A 23,465-nucleotide genomic window follows, 5' to 3' on the forward strand; every position below is an offset into this window, starting at 1 on the left:
CACAACTCAGTACTCTGGATGAGGCAAAAGAAAAATGGGTCTCCTTGGTATTATCCTTCACAGTTGGGGAAGCCTGGTGCTCACTCACACACTCACACTCTCCACCCCTACCCCCATGAGAAAAATCATGAGCTGAGAATGGTTGTCTCAGCACTGGCTTATGGTCTCTTGGAAGAGGGGTAATGTAAGTAAAGTCAAACTGTTACTCTTACCTTCTCCAACAAATCCAACCTCAGAGATTTTTGTTGTTCCAAGATGTGCTAGAACCTCTGTGCTGGACACCTGGAGTTCTACAAAAGACTTTCTTACCAGGGGTAACTGTATAAATCATTGTTCTTCAGGGGCTTTCAAACCATGGCTGTGAAGGACTAGAGACACTAGTCTCTAGGAAGGACTAGATGGGTCACTTCAGGGTGCACAGCCAGGACTAAGTTCTGTATACTTATTACCCAATGCATAGATGGGCAAGACTCCTTCTTGGTTTCTTAGTATATGGTGCTGTTGATGGAACCATAGTCAAAGGAGTCTGTAGTCTAGTCTTCAGGACTATGGAGCTATTGCCAGCTCCATAGTCAGAACCATGGTTGCAAGTCAACCCACACCTGGGTGTGGGTCTGTATTCTTTGGCTGCGTTTGGTGTTTCACAATCTCCTACCTGGATCTCCAAACTCCAACAAAGGTACTTTTGTCCATGGATGGATGCAAAATTGTTCTTGTTGAGGGGAGAACATGAGTGAGGAATGCCTTATTTGGCCATCTTGCTGGAGTCACTCACTCCTATTATTTTATGTTGACTTTTTTAAAAAGATCATTTGCTAGGTATCAGTGATTTAATTGACACATAATCTTTGTCTATGAAAAATAAACCTTCCCATTTGAATTATGCACATTAAATCTGTAGTATATCTTGTTCTAAATGTGTATTCAAATCATGTGAACATATGTCTTTTAATATTTACAAAAGTTATTCTCACACCTGTAATTACTTGATTATTCCATGTTATAATAGAAAGTTTTAATATTTTCCAAAAAAATACCATCTTCCTGGGGTGTGTCCCTTTGTAATATGACATTGTTGGTACACCAATTATGAAATGGAGTCTATTTCTCTAACCTCTTATACCGAGATGGTCTTGATTCTCCTTTCTTTGGTCAATAGAATGCTGTGTGAGTTCTGGAGCCCAGGCCATAAGAGGCTTTGGGACTTATTCTGTCTCCATCTTGAAATCCTGAGATCACTATGTTTGGAAGAAGTGTAGCCAAACCTACTTGAGCATAAGAAGCCAAATGAAGGAAAACTTAAGTACCCCAGGTGACCCCAAAGTCCAGACATGTCTTTGAAGCCATTTGGACCATGCAGTCTAGTCTAGTCACCTTCCAGCTAGATGCAGCCACATGAGTGAGACTAGGCAGAACCAGTAAAGGAAATGCTCAAACGACTCTGAATTGTGAGAAATGGTAAATTGCTCTCATTTCACACCACTAAGATGTTGTTTGTTACACAGCAATAGATAACTGATAAATTTCCTTACTCATACTATATCGCATAATAGGACACAAGAAGTTATCGTAGGTGAAAATCAATCCAGAATTTTTTTTTTTTTAATTTTTTAAATGTTTGTATTTATTTTTGAGACAGAGAGAGACAGAGCATGAGCAGGGGAGGGAAGAGAGAGGGGGAGACACAGAATCTGAAACAGGCTCCAGGCTCTGAGCTGTCAGCACAGAGTCTGACACAGGGCTCAAACTCATGGAGTGTGAGATCATGACCTTAGCTGAAGTCGGATGCTCAAACGACTGAGCCACCCAGGCGCCCCCAGAATTTATTTTTAAAATGATACTATAAACATAGAACTGTACTAAGATGCACAATAAGAAAAGTTAAAGAGAAATGATCTGTCAGCCAAATAGAATGTGAAATTTTATTTCTTATAGAAGGTACATAGTCAGTATTTTCAAATTAACAAAACACACAATGAGGTATACCATTATCTAAGACAATTGCCCAGATTGCCTACAAAGAAAATGAGAAGATGAAAGTAATTATCCTGTTAAAGTAGATACTGTTTTTCAAAACTTCCTCAATTGAAAAAGAGACAGAATGAGTCGAGATTTGAGTCACCATACCGTGCATTAATTCTCTGATTCTTGGACAGCTGGAATCTAACAGCGTATGTTAATGCAGAGGACTCTGTATTGATTTAATTTATAACCTCCCTTTTGAAGATTCTAGGTCCTTTATGAGTTAATCCAGCAAATGTTGATTCCAGCTTATACTTGTTTTCAATGTATCATAGAAACCTCTTAATATTTAATCAATGTTTTCTAGGTACATTGACTCTCACAATTTACTTCTCTCTAAAGTGAACATTCTCATCTCATGGATATTAACAGAACATGATAGAATGAATTTAACTTTCAATGATCCAAACATTTTGAAGGCTGCACCATGGAGGCACCATTTAGACTCTGAGTATCTCTAAGATTTAAGCGCAATCCCATTTATCACTGTGTTCCAGGGGCTAACATTTTGCAATTCTGTGGCAGAAGGCAGTTATTCAATAAATGTTGGCTTGTTGAATGAATGATCAAAGGATAATGACTATATCTAAATATTTATAGTCCTGATTCTTGGTAGCTATATGATTCCGAACTTACATGATCTGCCCCCTCCTTATGTATGTCCCATAACATAAGAAAAATATTGACATACACAGTTTTCCCAGGAAAATTAAAATATATTAAATGATACTTTTTGAATAAAAACTAGTGAGGGAAAATTATTTTCAAAACATAGGTACTGATTTTGTTTATCAAAACTTTGACATACACATATGTTATTGGAGGAGAAATAGAGTAGTAAATGGGAAAAAGTACTTCTAAATTGTAACATTTATACCAGAATGGAAAAATCTCTGCAAAAGTCTAGAACATATAAAAGGAAAACCTTTTCAGTTTTATTTCAGTATTATTTTATTCCAGTTTTATTTAGTTTTATTCCAGTATTATTTCACCACTGTATCAGTTTCCATGGCCATGCTCTTTATTTAGGATTACTGACCTGTTATTCCTCCATTGCATAATCATGTACCTTTTTCTCCAGGAGGATAGGACACAGGGGCATCTCAAATAGAGAGATTTCCAGTACCCATTATCTTCCACTGTCCTATGACTTTGAAAATGATTTCATCTCTAGATAGTTAAAAAAATTTTTTTCAGAACATATTGATTTGTAAAAGCACTCTGTGGTTTACTTGTTGAAAATGCACTTAGTACTAATAGCATGCTTCTTCTTTGCCCCTGATATTACAGAAACAGATCATTTTTCCAGAAATAAAGACAGAAATATTTTCATTTTGGAAGAGACTATCTTTTTCCTCCATGTATATTTCGATTGAGGCCTAAAATCTTTTAAGATTCATTGTTTAAAATAAATTAGCCTGCAAAATTAAAAAGTAAACATAAAAAATAGTAATGCTAATGAACATGACTAAGTATAATTCACAATTATAACAAAATATATGAAAATGATCTTTGGATGTTTAGAGGTAAGCTAATGGAAATATGTGTTCAAGATATCTTCATTGTTACATAAACTTTACTAGTTTAGGCTACTGCCAAATAATATACAATAAAAATATGTAGTAGGCAAACATTAGACATGAGTGATGCTATTCTATGATTAATTTTGCTATTTGTGGGATATAGCATTCTTCTATAAATAATCTCAGATTTGGGTATCCAAATACATAAAACAGAGCAAAGGTATATTGAGTTACCATTTTCTGTACTAATTCTTTCCAGGGTTTCTCAGTATACTGCTATCACTGATCACACAGTACATATTCCTTACCCAAATGACTAAAAAATAAATCCAGAAGTATAATTGCAACTGTTCCTCCCCTTTTCTTGGGTAATCTCATTTTAAAGCAATTAGGAAGACAAAGTAAAGTTGGCTTTTAGATGGAAGGGAAGGGTGGCATGGGGAGTCAGTTCCCAACCCAGGTAGAAAGGGTGCCCTGCTGGAGAACAGCAGGCTTACACTGAAATTTTTGAGAGAGAAGAAAAGTTCTTTGCATGGTACTTGTAACTCTTCTCTACGTTTGAGGTTGTTTTAAAATGAAAATGCCAAGGGGCGCCTGGGTGGCACAGTCGGTTAAGCGTCCGACTTCAGCTCAGGTCACGATCTTGCGGTCCGTGAGTTCGAGCCCCGCATCAGGCTCTGGGCTGATGGCTCAGAGCCTGAAGCCTGCTTCCGATTCTGTGTCTCCTTCTCTCTCTGCCCCTCCCCCCTTCATGCTCTGTGTCTCTCTGTCTCAAAAATAAAAAACATTAAAAAAATTTTTTTTTAAAAAATAAAATAAAAATGCCAAGAAATATAATTATGGAACTTTGTGCTTGCTTAATTGCAATAAAATAAAAATAAATCTGATTTAAAAGTTTCAAATAATTGTCTAAACTGTAGATTGGATATGCCCAATAAAACTTCTCATCAAGTGGTTTCTTTTTTTTTTTTTCTCCCACAAAGAAGCCTGACTACATTTTCAAATACTTGTTTAGATTATATGAAGATGGCAGAAACCATTATTTATCCTGGATTTTAATGTATCATTGAGCAGTAAGATAGGTAAACAACTCAATGAATGCTGACTGACTGAAAATTATAAACTATTAACACTCAATATGTATTGAAACAAGTAATACAATGCACACAGCCAGTTACTTCACAGTCTTTTGGAAAAAATCTAATCACAACTTTAAGCTTAGAAACCTATTCCTTTTAGGCAGTCTTATTTTCTCTGTAACTTGGTATTTTGTATGTAGAAATAAAACTGTTAGAATGATTAAGGATTTTAGAAATGGATTAAATCAGACCATCGTTATGTGGTGATGGTCTTCAATGACATGAACTAAAAAAATAAGCAATGAGCGTAGATAATCTTGTGTTGACTGTGAAGTGTGATAGAGACAGAAACAGCCTACTTCTATCTCAGCATTTATTTGAGTAAACACAAGTGAACACAGCTCTACATTCTTTCTAAAAATAGAGCCATTTCTCAAAGGTCTGACCACTTACGTATTTTTTGTTATAAACCTATTTATGGATCTCATATTTTTTCAGTTACAATGGATTTTTGTATGCAGTGATTGGTAGGTAAGAAGCTTAATAAACTTATTTTAAAAAGTGTTTAACTTTATTATTTGCTTACACGTTTAATATCTTAGAATAAAAACAGATGAATTAAAACATGTGCTAAAACTCATTAGACACTATGCATTTGAATAGTGTTCATATATGTGTAGAGCAAATAGTGTTAGGAGCTGAGGTTTATTTTCTGTAATTCTTCACTTACTTGGTAAGTGTGGTTGATGAGATTATTTTTTTAAACAAATATTCAGTGTCTCTTCCCCACACTGTCATGAAAGAGTATATTTTCTTTTACCCAAAGATGTTGGGTTGGCTGTGTGACTTTCTTTGGCTCCTGTGGTATTAGTGGAGGTGACGCAAGTAAAAGTTTGAAAACTGCTTTGAGGTTGGACTTGCTTTCTTGTGCTCTACCTTCTGCAGAGAGAACATACCTCAAATAGTTGTTGGCCCAAGGAAGGTTACATTCTTGTGAAGGAGGTAGAAAGAAGTGTCCCTTTATTCAGAGGTAGTAATACAATTAAAGTTCTTTATCAAGTAAGTACCATAATGTAGAGGGATCATAGGGAGAAAAGAAAAATCTGCAAATGGCAAAGACAGGAAAGGGAAGTTGGGAAGATGAAAAAGGGAAATTTGTAATAATACAAAGAATAGATATGGTAATGTCATCTAATTAGCAATTTTAGTCCAGACAGTTGCAGAAAAGTGTTACCACACACTCTAATGTTGTATTATATATTCTGATACATTATAACATCAAAATATAAAAAAAATATGGAAACTTACATTCTTTCATCCCCTTATATACATAACAGTCTTGAAGTCGATGCTGATGCATCTGTTTACATTATCCATATAATTATTCTAACTCTCCACTTCCATTTCTTATTAAAAATCTAATTCAACTAAAAATTGAAGGGGATACATATTGACACTAATTGGTAAAAAAAAGTCTGCTTTGGAAATTTAATTTTGAATATAATCTGAAGAGCACAAGTGATTATGTGTGATATTAAAATTTAATATCAATATTGCATTATTCCATTATCAAATTATCACTTAAATGAGCCTGGATTGGATTTATTAATTTGATATATGGGATTTCTTTGCAATATTTTTCTCAACAATTACTGAGGTACAGTATATGAGATTTTAATTAATATATGTAATCTTTATAAGGCAGTTTAAGTTCTTAAATTTTCATGTTTTTCTTCTGTTTATAGGCTTTTCTCCAACTTTTAAGATTCTTCTATCATTCATTAAATCATTCAAGTAAAATTTTTGACATATTCAAGTTTCTTACTATAGAAGGCTGACAGATTAAAAAAAATCATCTCATTAATTAAATGCACAAAAAACATCATTCAATTTTTTTCATTGATTTTGTGATGGTTTTAAATTAAGTTTATTCATTCACCAGGTATTGACTGCCTTTTGTGCATTAGGCATTGTTAAGAGGCGGCAGAACAAAATATTTAGCAAAACTATGTAATATTTTGGCTTTCATGGAACTTAAAATCTAGGTAAGGACAGATAATTAACCTAAAAATTTCACAAATGAAAATTTTGCCTGTTGGTCAGTGCCACAAAGGAGAAGTACATAATAAAATGAGAATCCCTTGACTTATTTAGCCAGGGAAGATTTCCATGAAGTGGTGAATGAGCTGAGGTCTAAGAAAGTAGATGCTAGGTCACAAGGGGATAGTCATCATATTGTATGCACATAGGAAACCATATGTGAAATGGTCCTAGGCAGGAGAAATTGCTGGGATATAAACTGGGGAAGGGACAAATAGCTACTACCATTGTGTGTATGGGTCTAGAGTCAATGAGAATAATATTGCAAACACAAATCCAATTTAAAAAGGCTATCATTTTGGTTATAATTTCATATTATAATTTGGTGCTATGCTAGAACCATAGGCCATAGCTGGTATTTTTCTTCAAAGTCAAAATTACGCAGCATGGGAATTACCTCAAGTCAGTAGACTGCTTTGCTCATTTCTTTGATTCTGGCTGTGTATAGCAAAGAGAATCTTTGAAGCATATGGTGGGAATGGCTTGTTTATTGTTAAAACAATGCTGTATAACAACCTACCCTCAACATCCAATGGCTTAGAACAGCTATGCAGTAAGTATAGTTCACAAATACACAGGTAGGCTAGATGATTCTGCTGGCCTCAATTGGACTTACTCTTGGGTCTCTGACCAGCACTTTATCTGCCAGAAGGCTCTTATGATCTCTTCTGGGCCTTTGTACATTTCTGTTGGCTATTAGAAAGCAGCCTTAGCTGGAACAACTAGGGTGATTCAGCTCTGTACCAGTTGCCTTATCTTCCAGCAGGCTTGGCAAGAGAGAGGCAGCAAGAGAGGAAGCCACTACTTTCCCAGTGGCTGGAACAAGTTACATGACAAGAACCAGAGTCAGTGTAGAGAGGATTACCAAAAGGCATGGGTGATGAGACTGGTGAAAAATTGGGACCATTAATTGAAATTATCAACCACACATGACATCTGGAGCAGGAACTGTAGTATCAGTAAAACAGGAGCACTCTGCTTTTAGTGAGTTTTCTAATAGGTTGTAGAGCCAGATAATGAAACCCCAAAGTCAGTGTGGCTGGAGCACAGAAAGCCAACGCTGGCAAAGCGGGAGTCAGACTGGAGAGGTTGGTCCGATGGGGAGTCTTCTTTCTGAAGAGAGTGGAATTTTTTTTCCTGAGTGAATGTATAAAATAAACAATAAACTTTCCTATTAGGGAAAAATTACAAATTTACAGAGAAACCATAATTAGTTTCTTTGGTATGTAATATTCCAAGAATAAGACTGAAATTTAATCATTCTAATGAAACAAAAAATATAAAAATCTCATTCTAATACATAAATCTACAATTTGACCTTAATTTAAATACCCTTTTCTTCTGATTCTTTGATGTTTTTAAATGGAAAAGAATTTTCCTATTAACTTCAGTACAAAAGCTGATTTGTTTTGTTTAAAATAGTTCAATTTGTTATCTGTTTTTAGTTTTTATGCTTATGATAAAATATGAGGTTTATATGGCTTATTACTCTTTTAGTTTTCCCAAAGTGTATTATCTCATTTTAATATCTTTTGATTCTCAACAATGCTTACTTTTGTTGGATTTCATGATATTTTTGAAGTATGATATACATGTAGAAAAGTGCACAGAACATATGGAGACAACTCACTTATCAAATTGAACGTAGTTGTATAAGCAATGCCTCAATCAAGAAATAGAATATTACCACTGCCTCAGACACAATTCATTCATTCTCTCCCAAGAACTACCACTCCTTCCCCAAAGGCAGCCTCCATTCTTATTTCAATCACCATTAACTAGTTCTGCTTTTTTGAACTTTATGCAAGAAGAATGATATAGTCTGATTTATCTTGGTCAACTTTGTGTTTGTAAGCTTAATGCATGTTTTATGTAGCAGTATTTTATTGGCTTGAATTCTTGGATAGAATCCTAGACATGAATACACTATGACTGATGTATTCTATCATGGATGAACATTGGTTATTTCCAGTTTTGTGGTTATAATAAAATGGTGCTTTATTTGTAATCTTGTACATGCCTCTTAGTATAGATGTGTGTACATTTTCAAGAGTCATATACATATGACTACATACTTAGGAGTACTGGATTTATGCCTTTCAGTACATACCTAAGAAAATTGGAGGGTAGATATACCTATGCTGTATACCAAGGAATAGTGGGAAAATACAAGAATATTAAGTTCACCTACAGTATATAATGCCAAATAGTTTTTTAGGGTGGGTGTTACTTATTTTCCCTTCCTCCAGCAATGTATATTTTTATTATTTCAGTTACTCTCAAACACTGGTACTGTCAGCCTTTATATAAGCCATTAATTTATTTTATCCATTCTGATACCTAAATAGTTAAATATAATTGAAGTTTTACTTTGTAATTCCCTGGCAAGGAAACAGGCTAAACACCTTTAATTTTGTTGTTGGACATTTGGATATCCTTTTTCCTTTCGTTTTGCTGCTGTTGTTGTTGTTGTTGTTGTTGTTGTTGTTGTTTTGTGTTGTTTTGTGTTGTTTTGGTTTGGTTTTTTTTGAAGCACATCTTTAAGTCATATTTTGCTTTTAGATTGTCCATTTTGTAGTGACTTTTTCTTTTATATTGTATGTCTTTTTGTTATTGATTACAGGAGTTTAAAAATGTATTCTGTGTTTGAGTCCTCTACTGGGTATTTGTGGTATGAGTGTCCTTTCCCAGCGTGTGGCTGTACTTTCATTCTTTTATTGGAGTATTGATGAACAGAGTTCTTAATTTTAATGATACCCAATTTCCCAGTCTTTCCTGTTTGGTACTTATTATGTCCTATTTAAAATATCATTGCTTACCCCAAGATCTTCAGGATACTCAATTTTTTTCTTCTAAAATTATTTTACCATCCATAATTAGATTTAGAGCCTATCTGGAATTTATTGGATTTTGTATATATACAATCCAGTCTTCTGCAAAGAAAGATAAATTTATTCAGTCTTTTAAACACTAATACATTTTTCTTGCTTTATTATACTGAAGAGGGCCTCTGGTAAAATATTAAATAAAAGTAAGCACAACAATGAATCTTTTTCATTCCCATTCTCAAGGACAAAGCTTTCAATTTCACATTTTTTTTAATGTTTACTTATTTTTAAGAGTGAGAGAGACAGAGCATGAGTGGGGGAGGCACAGAGAGAGAGAGGGAAATACAAGATCCGAAGTAGTCTCCAGGCTCTGAGCTGTCGGCACAGAGCCCCACACAGGGCTTGAACCCATGAACCGCAAGATCATGACCTGAGCCGAAGTTGGACACTCAACCGACTGAGCCGCCCAGGCACCCCAAATTCACACTTATTTCTAATTTGCTTTGAAAACAATATAATCATGAATGGTTGTAGATTTTTTTTCAAGTGTTTTATGTGTTATTGAGTTGAACATATTATTTTCTCTTTTATGTTATTAATATGATATTGTGAATTACAATTCATTTTCATACTGTTTAATTTTTAATTTTAAATTGATTTCAGTTATTTAAGCTGAAATAAATTGATCCTCTCTATATTATCCTTTTATTTTTATTTAAAAAAATTTTTAATGTTTATCTATTTTTGAGAGAGAGAGAGAGAGGCAGAGAGTGAGGTGGTGAGGGACAGAAAGAAGAGGGAGACACAGAATCCAAAGCAGGCTCTAGGCTCTGAGCTGTCAGCAGAGAGCCTGACAGGGATCTTGAACCCACGAACCATGAGATCATGACCTGAGCCAAAGTTGGGATGCCTAACCAACTGAGCCACCCAGGTGCCCTTTATATTATCCTTTTAAAAATACATCCCTGGATTTATATTAGAGTTTCCACAAAAACAGAAAATATCTCTATATCTATAGGGATAAAAGAGAGGGAAGGAGATGGAGGGAGAGAGGGAGAGAAGAGAGAGAGAGCACTGCAACTACTGATTATTCATATTTGGCAATTGTTTTCCTTAAAAATCAACTTGCCTATGACATTTCCCATAAATCTCATAAAGGTTACTTATAAAGTTTCCCAAACTTCAGTGTCTGAATTCAGTGATACTCTTCTACTCTTAGCGCCAAGGAAAGTAGTTTACAAACACAAAATTCCACAGTGCTTTGCAAAATCTTTTTATCCTTTACTATCACGACATCTCTATAGTTGACTATGGTGACCAGATATATGGACACTGTTAACAAGACTATTCACATTTCCACATGCCTTCTAATCTTGGTACTCTTTGTAGGAACAGTAGCATTCTATAGCAATCATAGAACATGTGTTGCTCTGTCCTGATATTCCGAGCAGGCCCCACATTGCTTAATGAAACCATCTAACTACTTCCCAAGGTAACCCTCCTTTTCATTCAGACAGATATTCTCTATATCTCTATTTCTTATTATCTTTATTGTATTCCCAAACATTATTCCAGCCTACTATTTATTGAAACAAAACAAAAACCTACTTCTTATCCTCTAAGCAATTGATCGCTTTTTCTTTAAAATCTTGCACAAAATTCACTCTGCAAGTTACTCAATTTTTCTCTGGCTCATAACTGAAGAAAAAAAGGTATTCTTATTGTATCACATTTTTGATAGCAATAATAAAAATTTCATATAGAAGTTATAGGCTGAAGTTTAAATTATTATAAATGGAAACATTGATTAATCCAAGCCCATTTCATACTGAATCTGCACAATTCAGTTCACTTAAAATATATATACCGATAACAACTATACCTTAAGCACTTGAGAGAATAAAATATTAATAATACATGGTCACAGCACAAGCTTGTTATGTACATAATGATACAGGTATAAATAATTTATATAAGAACATACTAACAATTATAAACTATTAGAAGCATAAAGAGTTGTAATGAAATCAGAACAAGAATAATAGTCCTGATAATTTTGGTAGCCAAAATTTTTGCATCAGTTATGCGGAACTGCTGCTAAAATTGTCAGCCAATCTATATTAGCCAAATGGATGACCTCAATCATTATTTTTTTTTCTTTTTGGCTTTCTTGTGAGGACTGTACAGTCATAATCCTTTTTTCAGCTTTCAGGAGGAAATTAACACATCCATTAAATTTTTAATCCATGAGCTTGTTTTCCCAATTTCTAAAAATATCAGACATTCAGTCCATGATTTTATAGAAATCAGAAATAATTTTTGAGCAGCTGCATTTTTCCCCTGCATCTTTCAAATTTGTTTTAGGTACTTTAAAATTAACAGATGCTTTTATTTCTCAGGATCTCAGTGATAAAAAGGAGAATAAATAGAAGTTTTGTAGTAGCCACTTCTCTTGACTGTACCTATTATAAGAACATATACAATATATAAAGAGAACTACTTAAAGCCATCTTGATTTCAGAATTGTTTATATTATTTGTATTGACTTCTTAGTTTTAAGAGGATGAATACAATCTTATTTCCACAGAAAATCAAACACTGTCAGAAAAGACGGGATTGCAGTTGATTCTATCCTTTTGATGTGGGGGGGGGGAACCCAGATGAATCAACATAGGCAAGAGAGGACTGACAGCAAAATAATAATCTACCATGTGCCAGGCATTATCGTAGACATGTGTTTCATTTCATTTACACTGTGATCCTTTCAAACATGTATTACAGTGCCTAATTTTAACTTACAACTCCCAATCGAACACAAAAGACATCTTTCTATGCACATGAGAACCTGATACAGTTTTATTGTCAGACTTTGGGAGCTTTAATTGTCTTTCATTGCAAAGGTCTTCATCTTCCAAGTTTTTGAAGATGGATTGTTCTTATATTCTTTCTTACGAGTTCCAGCCCTTGTAGATGACTGAAATTTAGACCGAATACTTTTCCTATTGCCCTAATAGTTGCCTTCAGTCTGCACCATGTTGTAATATCAGTGTCAACACTGATGCCAATATTGACACCAACAGAGGTATACACACCCAAGAGCAAAAGTGGCACCAATGCTGATGTCAGTACTAATACATCAATAACAGCACCAATATCAACATCAGCACCAATGCTGACATCATAATAGTAACATCAACACCAGCACCATTGCTGACACCAATATTAATACAACACCAACACCATTATGATCACTAATACCACTCTAACCATGAATAATAATGCCAGCATCAATATCAATACAATTACAATACCGATGCCTTTAATTTATTTCATGTCTAGGGCAATACTAGCATTCTACCTGCTAGCATCTGTGTCTTTGTCGTAGGGTTTTTTTCTGTCCTTTAAATTTTTTTTAATGTTTATTTATTTTTGAGAGAGAGAGAGAGAGAGCAAGCAGGGGAGGAGCAGAGAGAGAGAGGGAGACAGAAGACTAGAAGTCGGCTCTGTACTGACAATAGAGTCCAACGCGCGCTTGATCTCACGAACTGTGGTATCATGACCTAAAGTGAAGTCGGACACTTAACTGAGCCACCAAGGCATCCCCTAGTATGGCTCAGAGAGGCCATGTAACTCACTCATCATCTTAAGGTTAGCAAAGTGGTAGAATCAGAACGAGTTCTAAAGTCTGATTGCAACAAATGTAATATACTGTAGACCTCTTCATATTAGTTCTGAAATCTTTCAAGAAGAGTGTATTCTCCATCCCTTGCCCCACCTTGCCCCACCTTGCCTCGTGTAGGCTTCTTAAAATTAAACAGACATCATTCAGTTTTTGGCTTTCAGAAAGAAAGCCTCCATTCAGCTTTCAGAAAGAAATGAACATATTCATTAAATTTAATTTGAATTTCCCAACCAAATTGCAGAAATTTCTTCACTGATTGATCTTTCAACAATGTGTGTAATTGCTCATCTAGTCCCTCATTAAGGTTTCAGTGGGCCTCGGTTCTTCAACCACAGTTGAAGAATTTATTAAAATAGTTTTGAAGAAACACTTTTATATTTAGATTCTTAGCACAGAGACTTAGGTTCACATGTGACTTTTTGCTAATGTGCCAACGCATCCAACTATTAGCCTGGGAACCCTATTTTTCATGATCCCCAATAACCATAGTGATGCAAAAGTCACACTGTTTCATTCTAGACAAACTTTTATTTGCATTGTTCAGGACAGTCAATGGAGTTGATTTTGCCTCCCAATTCATATCACTAATACCGCCTTCTAAGCTTTTAAGTGTTCCAAATCCCCACTTCGAAAGGAATATTCAAGGGCCCTTGTAGCTCCTCATTATTTTTAATAAGTTCTCAGCAGCCAAGAGGCCACATTAATGGTTGAGAGACTCCTTTCCTTCATTTATCTTATTAAACTTTTATAATAACAAAGGAGTAAAAACCTAGGGTTTCCAGGTGCACAGAGAAATACACATTGATAAGATCACATCAAGGTGGAAACCTCATGCTTTGCTTATCTCAAAGCAATCCCAAACAGTCATTTACTCTATGAGAGTCAGCTCCAATCATGGTCTCTGCTTCCTCTGTCCAACTAATTATATTTTCCTGCCTCTACCTCCAATTGACAATTGAGAGTAGTCCATATTTTCAATTATTTCCTAATTTTTACCATCTAAAATATTCTTTCTAGGCTAGCTCTTTCTGATTGGTGTCCTATTTTTTTTCTGCTTTTACAATCTAACTCCTTAAAATCATTGTTTATTCTATCTCCACTTTTTAATAACTCTCATTCACTTCACTGCTCAAACTTCTCAACCAAGATGTGGCTCCACATTTTCCATATCCTACTTTACTCTTTTATTCATTAGTACCTCTCATGTGTAATTTACTAGATAATATACTCATTTTCATATTTATTAGTTAACACCTGTCTTTTTCATTAGATGTAAGTTTGAACATAGCCAGGGATATTCTCCACTCACCAAGCCCCCCCCCCCAGATATGAAGGGGGGCTTCATAATTCCAAGTATGTAGAATAGTGACTGGTAAAAATTAGTACTCAATTAACGTCTTATAGTGAATGAAAGGCCACAGTATCTGACCTGTTTACTTCTATTCATGAAAACTTTAAAAATCATAGACTATATGTTACTAATTAATCTTTTTCTTCTCAAATCCTTTTAATATATTCAAGGATGAATAAAATATTAAATTCTATGTTGCGATTACTTGTAAGTGAAGATGGAAGACTTTCTTTGGTGTGTGATACTTAGTAAACATTTCCCACAGTAGTAGCAACTGTAGTGACAAGATAAAGACTAAGATTTGATGAATGGATGCCATGGGGGAAAGCATTTCAGCTATGAGAAATAGCTTGAGTAAATGTGGAGAACTGGGAACGAATATGGCATTCATGAAGTCATCAGGGAGATAGCAGTCGAGAGCAAATATTACGCAAAGGAGAATTAATGTTAGTTAGTAGCTGGGGAGAGGCAAAGTATGGAGAACAGTAGGGTCTGACCAAAACCCCTTGATTTTAGAACAAAAAATAAATGAACAAATAAGCTCTCGATCTGGAAAGTGGAATGATAAAATACATGTTTTAGAAAGACTGGGCATTAACATCACTTGTAGTCTGTAACTTGAGATGTTCAGGGTACTAATGGAAAGTGCAATTAATAAATAATTTTTAGTAACTACTTCATGCCGAGCTCTGTCCTGAGTGCTTTAAATTTTTTATTTAACAAAAAGGTAATAATGCAATAGAAATGATTTTTTTTGTGCAAAATACATTAGTCTCCCACTCTTACAAGCAAAATTAGGACTCACCTAATAATATACTACATTTAGAGATATGGTCTTTTGATTTCTCAGATATATCTCAATGTTATGTGAAAATGTCCTGACTATAATGATAACTATATTCAACTACACCTGTTTTTTCTTTAGGGCAACGATATTACTTGCTAAAGTGTCCTATATTTGAAAGCATTTAATATGTGTTTCTGCATAAACTGTTTACTTTACAATATGAATGCATATATTTGTACATGTGCACATCCATATATAAGCATTGTGAAAAAATGTATCTATTTCAGTATATTACATCTTAAAAGGTGTTGAGAATATAGTTACAAGATTTAGTAAAGATTGGCCAATTTTTTATGTACTAATCTACATATGCATTGTAGTTAATAGATACTTAATTGGATTTATTCATATGTTACAATGTTTTCTGTATAAGAATTCAATAATGACCATGATAGAATATTCTATTAACTGATCAGTAAGGTGGCTGACTCTCTTCTTCCAATCATTTTCTGTGTTCTTTTAAAATATTTGGGAGAACTAATTTACTTAGTCACCTTACTACAACTTTTCTATCTTTATAAGAAATGCAGCAGTGGCCTTCGTTAGGATTTTTATTCAGGAAATAGGTACATATTTTTATCTATGTCCTCTAAGAAGAGTGCAAGGGATGTGAGTTAGATATAAAGAAAATGTTCTTGACAGTGTGAGCTGTTAAACATTGGACTAAGTTATAACAAGGGAAGGTTAGAAGACTTTACAAATGAGATGAATTATCATCTTAATAACCTAGCATAAAAGCACGTAAGAAATGTCATTCAAGATCAGACAAGTGTCTACCCAGCTGCTACCACGAAAATACTTAGAATGTTGTAGCTTCCTTCCCCAATATTAATCTTAAAAGAATGTAACTCAAGTACTCTTAGTTTCACAACAACACTTAACACAGTATTTGAGCAGTGAATTTACTCCACTTTAAACATATTCATCTCTTCATCGAGGACAACTACTTTTAGGATATCAGATAATAATTTTCCTTATTATTTTTTGACTTTTGCCATTCCGGCTTTATGGATGGGTCCACAGTTAATTAACTAACATACACATTCATTCATGTGATAGAGATAATTTGAAATATCATTAATTAGAAGAAAATGAGATAGGCAATGTATGAACTCAATATAAATGGCACTTTTTCAATCTGATCTCAGTGAAAAATTGCATTCAGTCGTGAGAACAGAGACCCACAAACCATTACTGTAACAAGACAGGGAACTCTTTCAAAACAATATACAAAAATATACTGTAACGTGTGGGAATGGAATGGCAGGTCACAGTATCATCAGGACTAAAGATGCTTCCATTCTTCCAATTAGCCTTCAGTAGGATATACTTATTGTTTCATGGTCATAAGAGGGAAGCTAGAGCTCCACCATTCACATATATGTTCTAGGAAGGAAGAAGGGAAAAATCTAAGAGCAAAATTTACCTGCCAGACAGACATAATCTTCCTTTTAAAGTATCGTTACTTACAGCCTACCCAAGAAATTTGGCCAATACGTAATTACATGGCCAGATGTACCACTGCAAGGTGGCTAGAAAATATCATTACTAACTCAGGGATATTTCCTCCACAAATGAATCAGAGTTCTGTTAGTAAGGAAGCAAACAAGAAATGCACATTAGACAAACAATGAAAAGTCTATGCCACATCTTCTACATATGCACCTTATGTTCATTGTACTAGTCCCATGCTAATTATCTATTTCTATATTTCCTTTTGTTTGCTCTTTGCTGTTTATTCCCCCTGACTAAAATGTGCATACCTTGTTCGCTACCAGTTGAAATCTTTACAGGTTCTGACTTTAGATCTTTGTTTCCTCAACTGTTCTTTCTCTACATTTTCCATCTGCTTCTATTTATGACCTCTCCTTTGTTCATAAATATGTACTATGCTCTCCTTTCATAAAATAAGAAATCATTTCTTTCCTGATCTTAATTTGCTTTTCAGCTACATGCATTTTTTAATTGTGTATTTATTAACAATTCTGGTTATTTTCTCTTTGCCTTCCAGATCTAGTCTTCATCCTTCTTTACGAGGAAGATATTAAATTAATGGTTTTCAAGACTTCAGGTGTCCTTTAGTTGTGGCAAAGAGGAAACTATCGGGGATAAGGGAGAATGAATGTGGAGTATTCATTTTCCCAATTCTATGCCTTAGAGATAAGTTTTAGGCTTGTGTGTCTTGACTAAAAGTCACTGTTCCTGTCAAGAAAAACCTGGGTTCCTGTAATTAATTATTTTATCCTAGTTCTTAGGTCTTAGGGGTAGTGACTGCCTAGCTGTAGTTCCCCTAGATCTGCCCCTATCACTGTAATTATTGTATTGCATTATATTATAAACTATTTTAAATCCTGATGAAAATTGACTCTATTTTTTTTTAAATTTTAATTCCAGTATACTTAACATACAGTGTTATATTCGTTTCCTGTTTTGTTACCGTAAATTTGTTCCTTAACTCTGCTATCTGAATTACCTTCTTTGTTCTCCTTTCAGAGAAGTCATTTATTGCTACTTGACAATGTTAACAGACCTCTGAAGATCCATTCCAAATCAAGGACCTTTCCCTCGAAGAAATGGTGCACATTAGGAAAACATCTGAGAGAACAGAGGTGAGTGAAAGCCTTATACTGGAAACAGATCAGAAGCATAGGGCACAAAATGAGTAGAAAACTAAGCCTGTTTTATATTTATCAGAGAAAATTAATACCGCATGGTCAAGTGGCTTGAAACAATTTAAAGCTGTCACACTAATATATTTGAATCACCAAGCATTTTCATATATTCTATGGAAGCATGTTCTTTAAAAATAGCATTTGGTTATACCATAGATTACCTAGATGGATCAATGGAGAAATTAGTGACTTTTAAAATATGTATCATTAGGTATTATGAACTATGAAGTAAGATTTACTCTAGAGCCCTGAAAAACATGGAAAATTGCAGCTAAATTAAATATGGAAAACAATAAAGTTGTAGTTAAATTACATACAGCACCAGTAAAATATAAAATAGTTAAATATTTTATATAACACTACCTAAATGAGTTTCATTGGTTTTATTTCTATTGCACTTTTTAATTCTATTGAACTTCCTTCTTTAAATAACATAGCACATATGATTACCCAAAAAAATGCAAACATCAATTCATGATTAATCTTATGACATATTATTTGAAAATATTTGATATTATGACTAAATTAAAGATATTGTTCTTAAAGATTAAAGATGATATTTAGCAACGTTATTCTATGGGTCTAACTGGGTTTTTGGAATAACAGTAAGAATGATATAAAACTAAATTCAAATTTTTAGCTAAATCTGTTTTTATTGTGTACATACAGAGATGTTGGTAGGAGGAATGACTAATTACATTAAAAAATTCTCTTGATATAATATTACCAAGGTAGTAGTTTCAGACTAATTCAAAACAGTTTGCCTTTAACTATCTCTCCTTTGAGAACCACAAGAGAAATGCACATGAGAAACGCAGGGAACAAGACCTGAAAAGATCACACTGAATGTTAATCATAATTACCCTTGGGTGGTAGGATTTCTGATGCTTTTTCTGTTTTTGTGTTTGCTCATTTGTGTTTCTAATTTTTATCTATGATAAATATATGTTCCTTATAAAATTAAAAAAAGAAATTATCCAAGGGGCACCTGGGTGGCTCAGTAGGTTAAGTGTCTGACTCTTGATTTTGGCTCAGGTCATGACCTCACAGTCATGGGATCCAGCCCTGCGTTGGGCTCTGCACTGATAATGCAGAACCTGCTTGAGATTCTATCTGTCTCTCTGCCCCTCTCCTGCTCATGCTCCCACTCTCTCTCAAAATAAATAAACTTAAAAAAAAATAAATCACCCATAACCTAAAAATGCTAATGAGAGGTGTCTGGGTGGTTCAGTTGGGTAAGCATCAAGCTCTTGATTTCAGCTTAGGTCCTGATCTCATGGTTGGTGGGATTGAGCCCTGCATCGGCTCTGCACTGACATCAGAGCCTGCTTGGGATTCTCTCTCTCTGTCCTTCCTCTGCTTGCATGCATGCTCTCTTTCTCTCAAAAAAACCCAAAACAAACAAACAAAAAACAAAACAAAAAAAAAAACACAGAAAAAAACTTAAAAAAAAAACAAAAAAATAAAAAATGTTAATTTTGAGAATATCTCATCATAACAAGCTGTCTCTTCCTATTAAAATCAACATCTCAGTTTCACTGATTTTAGAATATATCTGAACTTAACTTGATTCATTTCAGAACACACTGTTAAGTATCTATTATGTGCCCTGTGTTCCCTGCTAAGCCCTGAACAAGAATGAAGAGATGTAGTCTCTATCTTGAAGGCAGCCACAAAGATATTATAAATTATACTACAAAGTCAAAGGGGTATGAAGTCTACTCTAGGATTATACCAATTAAAGGACAGAAGAGGCTATTATTACTTTCTACTTTTTGGGGAATAAAGGATTTTTACAAGATAGCTATTTTGTTCAGAATCATAAATGATGAGCAAAATCTTAGCATATAGAAGGCTAGAACAATATAGAAAAAATGTGAGGATTTTTAACTTTGAGAAAGGAATACTAAGGTGATGTTTCAGTGTCCTTCAATTATAAAAATTACTATTATGTGGAAGAGGATATAGTTGCATTCTGTGTTGCCTTAGCCAGCAAGACTAGGGCATATCTTTGTTTTAATCATCCGCTGTTGGGTGATATGCTATATATAAACACACACACACACACACACACACATATACATACACACATATACATATATACGTGATATATATGTAATCTGCTTTTACATATATACGAATGCACACATATATCCTACATATATACCCATACATCTTACATATATATCCATCTATCTTACATATATATACATGTATGTATATATATGCACATATATGTATATATATCTTACATATATACATAATGTTTATTGAGAGTTTATCTTTGCTCTTAGTTTCACATGCAGGGTAACATCATGTCAACTATTTGTAACATTATGGACTGTAAATGGATGAGGAGGAAGTTTTTATTGGGTAAAATCTACTCAACAATTTATGTCAAATGTAAAGACAGTCTAGTAGATTGTTCTTTTTCTATTTTCATCAATGAACTTAATAGAGAATGAAATCAGAGTCAGAAACTGTCAAGTACAGAGATGAGAAAGTTTACTACAGGGAGAAATCAACTACAAAAGTTTAGTCTTGTGTTATGATGTGCACAAGCAGATAAGAGTTTAAAGACTATAAAATATCTTTAAGGCCCGAGTTATAGACCCAAACTTGAATTCAAGAATCTGGATAATTTTTGTGATTTGTGAACTCCCATTTGTGCTTCTTAAACCTGGGGGAAAAAAAGTCTACATAGAAGTAAGAAGAAATCACAAAAAGGAAGCTGACCCCTTAGTAACAAAGTGCTTGCTTTAAATGGAACTTAGTATGCTTTTATGTTTGTCTACTGCCACAAAGTTTCCTGTCTATAGTGTAGAAATATAAATGAAATAATGTAGCTCTTGGAGAAGGGAGTGCTTCCTTCAACGTCAATTACAAAAATTCAACATAGTCACTGAGTTTGAATATGTTGGAATTCTAGTAAGATGCAGTGTTTTGATTATTTTTTGATTAATTGAAATTCATCTTCTATGTTTTTGGAAAACTTTTACACCATGATTAAAAACTACCCCAGTTCGATGGACAAAGCATAATTACATTTGGTGTTAGTGGATGTTATAAGAATAACTATGATTAATTATCCTGAATATTCAAACATGTTTATATTCCATAAATGTTGGCAAAGAACTACCATATGTTGGCACTGTTCCAGGTATTAAAAAGATCAAACAAAAAATAAAATAGTAGATATTGAAGAACAGTACCAGTTGTTGAGGACATCAGAGATTACAATGAATTCATTCAACAATTATTTATGTACTGCTATAGGCTCATCATTGTTCTGGGTGCTGAGCATACAGTAAGAAAGAGCATGAACAAGAGAAACCGACAAACAACTGCCTTCATTAAACTTATTGCTAAGGTAATAATCAGAGGGCACTGCATGTAAAGAAGTTAATTTGGTGGAAAGAGGATATAAATGGTCTTTGCTAACCACTTCTATTTTCTCAGTGTAATAGGAATGAAGATGATCAGTTGAGAGTATGAAAGAAGACTATTGATAGTTTGAGGACAGAAAGGAAGGTGTGAAGTATTCGTTTAGGAAAGGAAAACAGGATTTACTGGAAGCACTAAAGACCTGTAAGAAGTTTGTGACCAGAAACTGACTTTGAGCATGGCTTGCATGTTTTTGTTTTTCAATTTTTTAAATGTTTATTTATTTCTGAGAAACAGAGAGAGAGACAAAGAGAGAGAAGAGAAGGGGCAGAGAAAAAGTGAGACACAGAATTTGAAGCAGGCTCCAGGCTCTGAGCTGTCAGCACAGAGCCTGATGTGGGGCTTGAACTCATGAAACATGAGATCATGACCTGAGCCAAGGTTGGACACCTAACCATCTGAGCCACCCAGGCACCTCATGCTTGCATGTATTTTTCCAAATAGATGTAGAATGCCAAGTTAGATTAAACCAGAATTGAAACTTTCCTCAGCAAATATAAGGCACAGGAGTAATAATAATGATTGGTGTGGAATCTGAGTCAGAAAAGGAAAAGGCTGAGGAAAATGTAGAATTAAGAAGAGTGAAAAAATGGCAGAATCAATGAATTCCAGGTTTCATAAAGAGTGAGCTACAACCAAAAGGTTGTAAATGGAGGGTTGGATGCTTAAAATTGAGAGTACAGAGGGGGTACAATTATTAGTAAAAAGTTCTAGAGCCTGATCATAAGAATGAGTTGAATGAAGAAAAGAGAAGAACAAGACATTGGAAATGAGGAAGTCCAAGCAACCAAAACCAGGATTTTGCAAATATCAGATACAGAAGCACTGAAATAATCAGAAAGCACTTGCACTGATCCTAGGCCATACTTTGCAGGAACTAATATAATATAAACCTCTAACAGTCACATGATTTTACTCATTATTCTTTATCCTAAAAATTAAATCACATAAAACCATTCAAACATACTAGGTATCCAAATATATTACTACACAAATGTACATATGTGTTTGTGTCCCAAATAATACAAGGTAGTCTTTTTCTTGAGCCACGTCTAATATTAGCATGGGTATGTAAGCAAAGGAAAAATAACTCTGGCTTCTAAAACCTTGAAAACTTCATTACTCTTCAATCTAGATTTGCCTGAAGAATATTATATAGAAGGAAGCATAGCACACAACCCTCACCAAAACTTTGTAAAACTTCTCTTAATCACTTTTTTGTCCATTCAATTTCTTTAAAAAACTGGTTTCCCCATCTATGCTAATGTACTTCTCTTTTTATTGCCTAATGCCCTTTGCTGTCTGGTCACCCTGATGAAACTGTAAGGCAATCTGGGACTTCTGGCACCTTGCCATTTCTATCTTCTCTCATTATGAAGCACAGGTCATATGATTTCCTTAACAGGTATGAGAAAGAAAAAGTTAAAAGTATTTATACTTTCATATATTTAGTCCCTATGAGATACATTTATGCTTATATAATAGGAATAAATATTTATTTGTATATGTCAAATATTAAGACACAGTTTACTCAATGACATGAGATGCAGTGGTTTACCTTAACTGTTGAGAATCAGAACTGTGGGAAATAAAAGTTTTATTAAATGATAGATCTTCACTGGTTGCATAGTCAGGTAAGTTTGAGAACATGACTGTAAATAAATGAATGAGGAATTGAGTTTGACATTTTCATGATGAAATATGAAGCACATTTTCAATAATTTCCGTGATCCCCTAAATATCATTCAGAAATGCTAGCTGACCTAAATTTCCATTTGGCTAATGACTTTCTTTGCAAAGCATATGACAAACTGTCACTGCCATAACGCTAGTAATACATCAATAAATTCCACCTTTTCTGAGTTTTTGTATATTTATACCAAAAGCAATGGAAAAATCCCCAGTAGAATAGAAATT

At 34.2% G+C, this 23,465-nt stretch overlaps 1 long non-coding RNA gene across 2 annotated transcripts in view; it reads right to left on the minus strand.

Moving 5' to 3' along the window:
* Positions 1-5,306: 5,306 nt before the first annotated feature.
* The window catches only part of LOC123379012, a 267,296-nt gene continuing 249,137 nt past the window's right edge, over positions 5,307-23,465 (minus strand). Inside the window, exons 2-3 of one of the 2 annotated variants that reach the window (XR_006582897.1) lie at positions 9,544-9,657; positions 5,307-7,895 (exon numbers count right to left, since the gene is read on the minus strand). This is a non-coding gene — a long non-coding RNA (uncharacterized LOC123379012). The remainder of the gene's footprint in view (positions 7,896-9,543; positions 9,658-23,465) is intronic. The other variant, XR_006582898.1, reaches the window with a different exon arrangement.

This window comes from Felis catus, chromosome A1 (assembly GCF_018350175.1).
Source record: "Felis catus isolate Fca126 chromosome A1, F.catus_Fca126_mat1.0, whole genome shotgun sequence".
Lineage (NCBI taxonomy): Eukaryota > Metazoa > Chordata > Mammalia > Carnivora > Felidae > Felis > Felis catus.